The sequence below is a fragment of the Silene latifolia genome, chromosome Y (genome assembly GCF_048544455.1).
Source record: "Silene latifolia isolate original U9 population chromosome Y, ASM4854445v1, whole genome shotgun sequence".
Taxonomy (NCBI): Eukaryota; Viridiplantae; Streptophyta; class Magnoliopsida; order Caryophyllales; family Caryophyllaceae; genus Silene; species Silene latifolia.
In genome coordinates this window covers 262,894,502-262,907,291 of record NC_133538.1, presented here as the reverse complement: position 1 = coordinate 262,907,291, position 12,790 = coordinate 262,894,502, and the positions used below count along the sequence as shown (strand labels likewise).

At 38.6% G+C, this 12,790-nt stretch overlaps 1 non-coding gene across 1 annotated transcript; it reads right to left on the bottom strand.

Annotated features, from left to right (window-relative positions):
* Positions 1-330: 330 nt before the first annotated feature.
* On the bottom strand, positions 331-437 carry LOC141634925 (small nucleolar RNA R71). Its single transcript, XR_012539639.1, has one exon. It is a non-coding gene; the product is annotated as a small nucleolar RNA R71 (small nucleolar RNA).
* Positions 438-12,790: the final 12,353 nt, after the last annotated feature.

Genomic DNA, 12,790 nt, shown 5'->3' with positions numbered 1-12,790 from the left:
CTACCAAATGGTACTCCTACACCGCAACATCTCACCGGAAATTTTATTGCCAAGTCCGCCTTCATCCAACTAGTTGAGAGGAGCCAATTTGGGGGGATGCCTAGTGAGGACCCTCATTCTCATATGGAAACCTTTTACGACTATTGTGATGCTATCTCTCAAACGGGCGTGACTCAAGACCAAATTAGATGGGTCTTATTTCCTTTTTCCTTAATCGGCACCGCAAAGCAATGGTTGAAGGGCCTTGATAAGGCCACCCTTGGAATAGATTCTTGGAAGATGTTGGCTCTAGCTTTCTACAAAAAATTCTACCCACCGGAAAAGACCAACATGCTAAGAGCTCAAATTACGGGTTTTAAGCAAAGGGATGAAGAGTCTTTGTATGAAGCTTGGGAGCGGTTCAAGGGAATTTGTCGCTCAAGTCCTCACCATGGACTTAGCGAATGGTTTTTGGTACAACAATTTTGGAATGGTTTATATGAAGATTCTAGGAACATTCTCAATATGGGATCGAATGGGATGTTCACCGAGGTTGATGACAACCAAACTTGGAGCAAAATTGAAGAGATGTTAATCCACAATTCACAATATAGAAGGCCTCGCAAGGCTACTAGAGGAGGAAAGTATGAAGTGGACACCGTTACTCAATTAGGTGCCCAACTAAGCTCCCACATTGATACAATCAACTTGAAGTTTGAACAAGCTATGGCTAGACTTGAGGAAAACTCAAAATCATCGAAGCATCATGTCAATGCCATGACGGCATCCTCATCAATCCCAAGTGGGATATGTGAGAATTGTGGAACTTTGGGTCATGACCCAAGTGAGTGTAGGGGAACAACCGAACAAGTGAATGCTTTCCAAGCATATAAAAGTGGTACCCCTTATTCAAATTTTTACAATGAAAACACCAAGTTCCATCCAAATCTCTCATACAAAAGCCAAAATGTTCAAAACCCTCAACCAACATACACTCCACCACCCATGAGAAATCAAAATCAAAGACCCTTTTACAATCAAAACCAAGGTTACCAAAATCAAAATCCATACAATCACCAAAATGACCAAGGTTTTGATGTCCAAAAAGCGGTCCTCCAAATGCAAAAGAATCAACAAGAATTTTTCACCCAAATGCAAAAAGATAGCCAAGTAAAAGAAACCACCATCAACAACATTCTAGCTCACACCAAGATGTTGGAAACACAATTGACTCAACTAGCATCTTCAAGCTCACAAAGACAAAAGGGGCAATTACCACCTCAAAGTAATCCCCCTAGACATGAAACGGTTAGTGCCATTCACTTGAGAAGTGGTACAAGGTATGAAGCACCGAAGAAGCAAGTTGAGGATGAAGTTGTGGAAGCTAGTGAAAAGGAAGAAATTGTGCAAAACTCCAAAGATGGAGAATCATCAAAAGAAGAAAGTTCAAAGAAAAATGAAGACAAGGCCAAAGAGAAGGAGCCCATTGTGATTAGACTTCCTTTTCCAAGTCGTCAAGCCAAGCCCAAATTTGACGATCAACTTGGAAAGTTCATGGAAATTGTGAAGAATTTAGAAGTCTCAATTCCTTTCACGGAATTAATCAATCACCTTCCGGCCTATGCGAAGTACATGAAAGATATCCTCACAAAGAAGAAGTCAATCCGGAAACTCGAGACTATCGCCTTTACTAAGGTGAGTAGTGCAATACTTCAAGGGAGTTCACCTCCAAAGTTAAAGGATCCGGGAAGCTTCTCAATACCGTGTACCATTGGCGACACGACGATCAACAAAGCCTTATGTGATCTAGGGGCTAGTGTGAGTGTCATGCCGTACTCGGTGAGTAAAAGGTTGGGGATGGGAGAGCTTAAATGCACCAACATCACACTTCAAATGGCCGATAGATCAACGAAGACACCGTTAGGGATATGGGAAGATGTCCCCGTGCGAATTGGGAAGTTTTTCATCCCGGTGGACTTTGTCATTGTTGATATGGAGGAAGATTCCAACATTCCAATCATCCTAGGAAGACCTTTCCTACACACCGTCGGTGCGGTGATTGATGTGAAACATGGAGAGCTCACTCTAGAAGTGGGAGATGAAAGCATAAATTTTAATCTTGACAAGACTATGAGAGCTCCTCGTTTGCATGAGCCATGTTTCATGATTGATCATTATAGCCGAAAAGATGAAAGGAAGAAATCGGAACTCCAATGGAAGAAGAAAATTGAAGATGCTCCATTCAAAGAGCAAGTGAATTGTGACAAGGAGAGCTTGCAAGGCTCATCAAAATCAACCAAGGAAGAAGAGGATGGCCTCATTGGCCAAGAGAAGAAATTGGGAGAGTTGTCTCCATCTAAGCAAGAGATTTTCAATGATCAACTCAATGAAGTTTGTGGTCTTTGGAACGACGAATTTGAAGGGATTTTTAATCCCTACATTGGGCATGCCATCGATCATGATCAACAACAAGGGCCACGGTCTATTGAGGACCTCTACCATAATAATGAACAAGCTTTTGATTACTTCTTCAAGGTGTTGAGCAACATCAACAACACCTTGAACATGCCTCCTTGACATCTCATCAAGAATGAGAGTTTGGTGGAGTCCTCCCTAAACCACCACTTGTAAATATTTCTAACTCCCTAACTTACATTTCAATTCTTGTATTGCATTTTTTGTCATTTTTGGATTTTTATTTACTTTGATCAAAATAATTGTCATGTAAGAGAAAAGCGAGGGAGGGACTAACAATTTCAATTGATGTGTAGTGCTTTACCTTAGTGTGGGGATGGCAATTGCCTAGGCTATCCATGCCTTAGTAGTGCCCCCACAATGAAGAACACAAGACTTGAAAGAAAGAATGGAAGAATGATAAAGGGAATGCGCTGTGCACGGGTGGAACTGAATCCGTGTACACAGAGGAAGAATCCGAGCGGATTCCCAAGAATCCGCCCGTCTTACGCAATCCGAGCGTCCTGCAGAAAAGACGCCCGTCTTGAACTGAGCTGAATTTTGAAATTTTCTTGACTGTTAAAGAATCCGAGTGGATTTCTGAAAATCCGCCCGTCCTGAAGAATCCGTCCGTCTTGTGAGAAAGACGCCCGTCTTTGCAGCTGAGGAAAACAAGCAAATTTCTCTGGACAGAAATCCGTCCGTCCTTAAGCAAATCCGCCCGTCCCGTGTTCAGCAAATCCGAGCGGATTGTACCAAATCCGCCCGTCTTTAGGCAAGTTTTTGCAAAGGTAGAAGAAGCAGAATCCGCACGGATTGAGCCTAATCCGCACGGATTGCCCCTGCAGTTTTGAAATTTTCGGCCTCTTTAAAACCCCTCCCACCTTCATTCATTCATTCATAAACACTACCCACAACATCAAAACCCTCATCCTCTCCATCATAAAAACAAAAACCCTCAACAACATTCACCAAAATCAAATCAAACCATCCTTCCAACAACAAATTAATTACTCCTTCTTCAACAAAAATCAAAACCAAGAACAAAATCTTCAACCTTTGAGTCGATTTTTGTTTTCATAAAGGCAAAGCCTTCACCTTCAAATCGATTTGGGCATACTACAAATTGAAGATTTTTCACTCTTTTCCTGGTTAAGCTCATCAATGGCAAGGACTAAGGGTGCAACAAAAGCAACAAAGGCACCAAAGGCTAAGGCACTCTCACAAAGGCAAAAGGCTCTTCAAACAAAGAAAGCTTTGGCTATGGTGGTGGCAACACCAAACTTGGAAGTGCAACAACAACAAAAACCTTCTATGGGACCATCAACATCTTCTACTCCGGTAATTAATCAACTTTTGCATTATCCGGAGGTAACTTTTATTTCCGATACCCATAGAAACACCTTTGTCAAGTTTGCTATGAAATCTATCCAATCCACCAAATTCATATGTGAAGATACCTTGGAAAAATTGGGTGTTCTTGAACAAACAAAAGCCTTTTTCAAAGCCATGGGGTTGAAGAAATTGTTTGAAACAAAGGAATTGACATACCCCTCCCTTGTCTTGGAATTTTTAAGTTCTTTGAAAGTCACCAAAGTTGAGAATAGAGAAAATCTCGAGTTTCGTCTAGCTAATGTTAGTAGACGCATTACCTTTACGGAATTAGGTGAAATTTTGGGTCTTAGTGATGAATCGAGTTATCTTAAGCATTATGGAAAGTATGACCCCGAGCCTCTTTGGGAGGCAATCTCCGGGAAGAAATTTGAGGATTTTCATGCATGTCGTGCTCTTTTGGTCCATCATCCGGGCATAAGAGTATGGCACAAGGTTGTGGGAAATACCATAATTGCTAGGAAAGACACCAATCATTTCACAAGACTCGATTTTATTCTCCTTGAATCGGCTTTGAATATCGGAAGAATTCACACCAAGCCTTACAATTCTTTGAGGCTCTTGGTAGATAGATGGCTTAATGTTGATAATGGGAAGAAGGGCACGACCGTTAATGTCAATGGCGGCCTAGTCACGGTCCTAGCTAAGCACTTTGATCCTAATTTCAATAAGGATAAGAAGTACAAAGCAAAGGAAGGTGGCCATCTTATTGATATGCATATTATGATTCACAAGTTCAAGTGGGTTGCTCAAAACCCCCTTGACACTAAGTATGGATGGCTAACTAGTGAAGCTAGGTCGTTCACCTTGCCCTCGAAGATTTGTCGCCTAAGTGTCCACCGGACCAATTATCTACTTCCCCTTTCCGAAGAAGCCGAGTATATCATTCAACAACAAAAGGGTGATCTTGAAACCCCCTCCTCTTCCATTGTCATACCACCTTACCCCTTTAAGTATAAAGAGTTCAAGCCGGAATGAATTGAAATTGGGAAAGACTATGTGACTCTTCTCATGCAAGCAATGCACAAGAAAGCCCATGAAGATCGGAAAAATGCGTATTTGGCTCAATATCCACCCCTCCTACATCTAGCTAGGCAAGGACTCCTTGATCCATCTTGTCCTTTGCCTAGTTGGGCGGATAGAGAAGTCTTATTTCCGGGTGCATCTAGGGACGTGGTGGGAGACAATGAGGTTGTTGGAAATGATGAAGAAGTTGATGATAATATTGAGGAAGAAGCAAGTGAAGATGGAGAAAGAAATGGTGAAGATGATGATGAACAAGATGAGGAAGAAAGTGAAGAAGCAAATGACAAGGAAAGTGGCAATGTGTCCACTTCTCATGAGGGAAGTGGTGATGATGATAGCATGATGGAAGACTAGCAAGCCTTGGAGACTCCTACACTCCCATGGTTTGTCTATATCTCTTTGTATTTTATTTAATTTTGATCATTGTTGGAGTAGTCCTAGCAACATCAAAGGACTCACACCTCGGTACCATTGAGGTGTTCTTATTCTATTGTTCCCATTTGTAAAATCCAAAATGACAAACTAGTTTCATGCATAGCATAGTGTGTGCATGAACTATACCCATCCTTGGACATTAGCAATAGTGTCTCACTCGATTTGGGGAAGTTAATGCATACGCAACGGGAGGTAATCTAAATTATCCTCTCCGTCATAACAAAAACCATGCATCATGTAGTGTAGCTTAGTGTAGATTGCATTTAGTATAGAAATCATGCATCATCTTTGCATAATTTCCATCATTTTGGCCATTGAGGACAATGCCCATATTAGTGTGGGGATGGGAATTCTAACATTTAACTCTTATTCAAAAACCCATAAAAATTGAAAAATTGAAAAAATCATAAAATTGAAAAAAATTGAAAACCCAAAAACAAGTTCATTTCCTTTGTATATATTGTCTTGTATATATTGTGTTTGTTTTATCCTTGTTCAAATTGATTGACTACGCCACATCCGAGACATGAGGATATTGAAGACCGCATGGTATGATCTTTCCAATCTCCCTTTTCCTCTTTATGTTAATGACCATGTGGCTTTATTTTGATTGATGCGGTATAACAATGTGAATCTAGGACTTGCATTTAGATTATATGGCATATTAGTTGGTTGAATCATATGCATTAGGATGTTTATATGTTAGTTGCATCATGGCATGTAGTTTGCATGTTAGAAAATTTTGCGAAACCGTCTATTTGGGAAGCTTGACAAATGTATATAGGCCCTAGTAGATGCTTTTTCTTCTTAAGACTTTGCTTGTTAGAATGCTTGTAAAACACCCTAGGATGTGTTATGCTAGTATCCTTTGACCCATGGTTTAAGGCCGAGTCAAGAGTACCTTGTGGTGTGATAACTCCTTGGCTACCGTTTATTCCAAGGTGACCCTTGAAACCATGCACCCATACATCCATCATCCATGTTCTACCATATTTTTGTCAACAAAAGGGAATGGGCACAAAAAGAAATCAATTTGAGTTCAATGAAATGAAAAGTGAAAGAAAGTTTGCAAAAATGCATCAAATGAAAAGAGGAGCAAAAATAGAACTCCTATGCTTCAAATACAAGGCACCCTCGTTACAAATTGGGGTGACTTTGAAAATGTTCAAAAAGAAATGCAAAAAAATTGTCAAGTATTGAAATGCCAAAAATCAAAAAGAAATGGCAAAGAAAGTGTTCTCAAATATCAAATGCCACAAGAAATTGGGGGAGAAAAACAAAAACAAAAGCAAACTCCCAAAAGTGAAACTCAATTATCTATTGATCCCTTTATCCATCATATTCATTTTTGTGCATGGTAGAGAGGGGACGACCCTTCTTCTTGTCTAGGCAAGAGGGGGAATTCCGCGATCCTCCAGTGTTTCTAACACCATAGGGAGTCTACTCTTGACAAAAGCATTTAACGATTGAGGACAAAGGTACCCTAGCTTGACACATTTTGGAGGTGATTTATTGGTATCCTTCTAGGCTTAGTAGTTTGAACAAATTGCATCTATGAAGGATTGTGTACCCTTGAATTGCTTCCCTTGTAGATAATTTCCGCCACTTGATGAGGGAGTGGCTATTCTTTTTGTAGATGCATCCATTATGTGTTTTTGTGTGCTTAATGTTTGGATGTGTCGCCATTTTGGCAAGACCCACCTTGCCTTGCAAGAAGGCATCCTACCTCATGGTTGTCTTGTTGTGAATTGAAGGGGCGGAGTGAGACCCGCTAATTGTCTCATATCGGCTATATTATTAGGATAGGTTAGTATTGGTCCTAGTCTTTGTCACCTCTTTACTCGGGACGAGCAAAGGTTCGGTTTGGGGATATTTGATGTGACCATAATTGGCGCATATTTAACCCACGAATTAGCCTTGTTTCCATGCTTTCTAGTGCTTATTTGGGTCATTTCTTATCTTTGGTTCTTTGTTTCGCATATTCTTTGAGATTTTGATCCCTTGGTAGGAAAGGAGTAAGAATCTTGCATTTTCATGGCAAAACGAGACTAAATTGATCAAATTCAACGACCAAGCATCAAGGAGAGACAAGATTAGAAGGCCTTTGTACATATCATAGTAGAAGAGCAATGTTGAGGAAAGATCCTTGAGTCCCCAAGGAAATCCCCAAGGAATTTATGAAGAAAAGGGAAGAAAAGAAGAAGTTACTATGTTTGATGACAATCTGAGCGGATTGTCAACAATCCGCCCGTCCGCCCGTGCACAATCCGAGCGTCCCCGTGCCTCGAATCCGCTCGGATTCCCCCTCAACAATCCGTCCGGATTCCCCAGAATCCGCTCGGATTCCACCGCCAAATCCGGCCGTCCCGACCTTATTCCGCCCGGATTTCTTCACAAAGACGGATTGTCTTCTTCAAGCTACGAAAAGAGAAGCCCTTCTCTCGATAAAATACCGGTCCTCCTTGCTCAACTTAAAAAGTGTAATTACTAGTTTAGCCCTTAGTTAACCCTAATGCATCCTCCCTAATTTTCACTATAAATACCCCATTAGGCTAATTAGAGGAGCATGTTCTTCTTATCAATAATTAGTGTAGTTAATATCAATCAAATCTCTCTTCAATATTGTAATCAAGTATTAATCAAGTTTTAATCCAAGTTTTAGTTCTTTAATCTCTCTTTTGTTCATCCTTTATTTTGGGTAATTGAAGATTATTTGGGTTATTATTGGGAGATTGACAACCTCTCAATCTAGCATTCAAGTACTTCTATTATTCTTGCTTTATTATTGGAATCATTAGTAGGTATAATCTCTTAATCCCTTTTTAATTATTGTTAATTACTTTCATTTATTCATCATGTTTCATATTGTTAGTATGATTGACAACCTTGCTAGCATGATCAACATGATAATGAGTGAGTAGTCTCTTAGCTAGGGTTAATGGGTGATTAGGGAAACCAACATGGGGAATGATTCATGCTTAAATTAATATGCTTTCATGTTTTATTTGCTTGCTTGTTTTGATCTCAACTCATGCACATGTTATATTTGATGAAATGCTAAGCCTATGAATCCTTGCCATTTACTATCATCTCCTATCTTTTCAATGAGACTTGTAAGACATAACCCAACTCGAGTCTCATTAGACCATGCATGTTGTTGAGTAGGGAAGATTAAGTCGACTTGTAGGTGTTGTACAATCTAATCGATTCGGCTCCGGGACCCAAACTTTTCTAGGATTGTAAGATATAACCCAACTCAATCCATCACAACAATAATTGCTTGCTTATAATTTGAGAACATGTTTGTATGATCATATCCCATGATTCCCCTATGACCCCATGACACCCTAGTGCCTTTAATCAATTGTTTACACCCCTTTAATTCATCTTGCTTGTTTATTTTCATTGTTATTCTAGTTTAGTAACCTTCTACATCAACCCAATTTGTGACACCCCTTAGACACCGCTAGTTACAATAGAAATCTCATTTCAACTCCCGTCCCTTGGGATCCGACCTTTACTTGCCTCTTTACTAATTGTAGAGTTGCTTGTTAAGCTATAAATTGTGTTTCTATTCGACCGTGACCAACGACCACATCTTAATTTGTGAACACTTAGCGGGATCGCATCACTTCACAAAAACATTTAACGATTGAGGACAAAGATACCCTAGCTTAACACAACTTGGAGGTGATTTATTGGTATCCTTCTAGGCTTAGTAGTTTGAAGAAACCATATCTATGAAGGAGTGTGTACCCTTGAATTGCTTCCCCTTTAGATAATTTCCGCCACTTAGATGAGGAAACTGGCTATTCTTTTTGTAGATGCATCCATTACTTGATTTTGTGTGCTTTAATGATTGGATGTGTCGCCATTTTGGCAAGACCCACCTTGCCTTTCAAGAAGGCATCCTACCTCATGGTTGTCTTGTTGTGAGTTGAAGGGGCGGAGTGAGACCCGCCAATTGTCTCATATCGGCTATATTAGTAGGATAGTTTAAATAAGGGTCCTAGTTTTGTCACCTCTTTACTCGGGACGAGCAAAGGTTCGGTTTGGGGATATTTGATGTGATCATTATTTGAGCATATTTAGTCCCCGAATTAGCCTCGTTCCTATGCTTTTTAGTGCATAATTGGGTCATTTACTATATTTAGTCCTTTGTTTTGCATATTCTTTGAGGTTTTGTTTCCTTGGTAGGAGAGGAGTGCAAACTTTGCATTTTTTATGGCAAAATAGAGCTAAATTGATCGAATCTAATGACCAAGTATCAAAGAGAAGACAAGACTAGAAGGCCTTTGTACATATTGTAGTAGATGGGCAATGATGAAGAACATCCTTGCATCCCCGACAAAATCCCGGAGGATTGTTGAAAGAAGAAAAGAAGAAAAGAAGAAATGGAAGTTGAGCTAAGATCCGCTCATCTCACCCCTCGGGACACCCGTCCAGAAGCTCCCCTGGACACTCGTCCAAGCTGCCAGGCCGCTCGTCCAGAAGCTCCCCAATCCGCCCGTCCCGACCCTTGGACGCTCGGATTGTCCTCCAGAGAAACAAGCCCCCTTCTTTCTTCATTCGAGATACGCGTATTTTTGAAAGACTAGCTAAAAGGAGGCCCGCATCTTTTCTTGAGAGGAGCGATTCCTCAAGGACTTAATCATCATTTAAACCCTTAGTAACCCTAATTTGTGCACCTAATCCCCACTATAAATACCCCATTAGTCTAATTAGATTATCAAGTTCTTCTTATCAATTTTTAGTGTAGTTTATATTATTCTAATCTCTCTTTAATCTTTTAATCAACTTCTAATCAAGTATTAATACAAATCTCATTTCCTTAATTTCTCTATTGTTCATCTTTTATTTTGGGTAATTGAAGATTATTTGGGTTTATTTGGAGATTGACAACCTTCCATCAATCATCAAGTACTTCTATTATTCTTTGCATTATTATTTTAGAATCATCATTAGGTATAATTCTCTTAATCCCTTTTTAATTATTGTTAATCGTCTTCATTTATTCATCATGTTTTGCTTTATTAATATGATTGACAACCTTGTTAACATGTTAAACTTGATAATAAGTGAGTAGTTTCCTTAACTAGGGTTAATGTAGAATTAGGGGAAACCAACATGGGGGATGATTCATGCTTAATTTAATATGTTTTCATACCTGTCCCTTGGAATCCGACCTTTACTTACCTCTTTACTAGTAGTAGAGTTGTTTGTGAAGTTATAAATATTGTCTTGGTCTAGGTGTTCCTATCGACAAGTAACCGAAATCTAAGCTAAAAAAGCGATCGACCAACAAGTGTGCTTAATAATATATCTATCTGTTGCTCGTAATCGTTTGTTTAGTCTTATTTAGATTGAGCATGGTTACATTTTAGCAAGTAAAGTTATAGTTGGTTTAGCTATAACTTTGACAATTTGTGAAGTAATGATGAAGTAAAGTTATAAGTATATGAGCTATAACTTTGAAGACTTCTGAAGTAATATTGGAGTTTCTTTAGCTACAACCTTAATGGTCGTTCAAGTTAATAACAATTTACAAAAGCAAATTTTAAGAAGCTCAAGATGAAGAGCTTATGATCAAAGTAAAAAGATGAACCGCATACTGAAGATCTCCAGGAAGATTAGATAGTATAGTTCGTGTTTCCTTAGCCTTATTTTAAGAAGTGATTTTCGTAAATAATGTTATAGATGTTTCAGCTATAACCTTGCCTACCACATTCAAAGTTATAGGTGATTTAGCTATAACTTTGAGCTACAATATAAAATACACTTTTTGGGTTTAAAAATCAGTTTTTCGTGTTTCAATTTTTAAATCCTTCAAAGATAAAGTATTTATAGTGGAATGAGATCCTTGAGCCTAATTAGATCAATTGAGTTTATGATCTCCTAATTGGTTAGCAAAACAACTTATGAGTTATTGCAAAATGCCATCCAGGGTTTTCTAAACTATTTGTCTAAAGCCTAACCTATCATAAGCAACCTTATATTCTAATATAGGGTTTCGTTGATTGTGGACCATGGGCTTATGAGTTGTTGCCTCCCACACGATAAACCCTTGTACAAGTTTAGGATTAGATTAAATCTTGGATAATATTTGGTTAGAGATTTTTTAATCTCTTTTATATTATTAAGATATATTATTTCCTATCTTCTAGAATATTATTGTTGTAAAGATAGAAGATAAATATTTCTTTCTTGTTGAACATTTCACACGAAATGTAACGGCACTCTAGGGTTTCACATGAGACCTAGATCTCCTTGTCTACTATAAATAATACTCCCTCCATTTTATAATGATGTAACCATTTGTAAATGGCTCAACAACCAAAGAGAATAGGAGTAAGCCATGTGGCCAATTTTTAGGAAATAAAAAAAGGACTAACAAACGGGGTTTAGTGATTAACTTTTCCACTAAATTGCTTAGGAAACTAAAAACAAAATCGACATCTCCCATCACCTTACGCCACCATCACCACCATCATCGGCCACACCTCCAACAAACCATAAAAACGAGATCTGAAAAAATATAGATTTAAAAAAATACAACCATAGATCTGGAAAAAACGAGTGGGTATTGGTGACGATGTGTGGGTGTTGTTGATAGTGGTTGGAGGACAAGGAGGGCGTGCGTCTGTGCAGCTGTTGAGGAGGAGAAACACGCTGGTGGTGGAGTTGTTAGATGGTGGGTTAACTCGCCAGAGTAGTGGCGGTGTCGGGAAAGTGTTTGTCGGAATCTGGGTGCTTGTCGGAATATGGGTTTGTCGGAAAGGTGTGGGAGGGATAGTATATGAGAGGAGAGAGATAGATCAAATGGGAGGATATGAAGGAAGTTAATAACTATGGAGGGAGTAATTAGAGTTAAATAGGTGGGTTAAACTAGATATAAGAGGGATTAGATGGGTTAAATGAGGGGTAAAATGTGTAAATAATAAAGTGGCATTAGGATAGAATGGTCATTTTAGATACCCATAAAAGGAAATAAAGCAAATGGGAACATTATAGTGGGTTGTCCCAAAATAGAAAATGGGAACATTATAGGGAAATGGAGGGAGTATGTTTTATTATTCATTTGGATTAACTTTTCCAGCCATAAAAATTTCTTTGCAAACAAATTTAATCAATACTTTACATCTTAATCAAGTAAGTAAGCATTTTTGTTTTGCATTTCAAAAATCGTTTTGAAAATTTGTGTTCTATATTGCAATCACTTCTTTAGATACGTTATCGGATAAAAGTGCTTAGATTCGTTTCTTATACGTTCAATTGTGTGAACATTTGAAGAACAATCAAACACTTCTTATTAACGTAAGATTGAGTCGAGTATTTTTTTATACTCGTTTTAGTTACAACTAGAATTAGTTGTACGAGTGGGTTAGTTATTTTGTAATCCGTAGAAAGGTACTAAAATAATTAATCGAGAATAGTGGACATAGGTTTCGAATTGTAAAACAGAACCATTTTAAAAAAAAAAAAAAAAAAAAAAAAAACTCTCGTG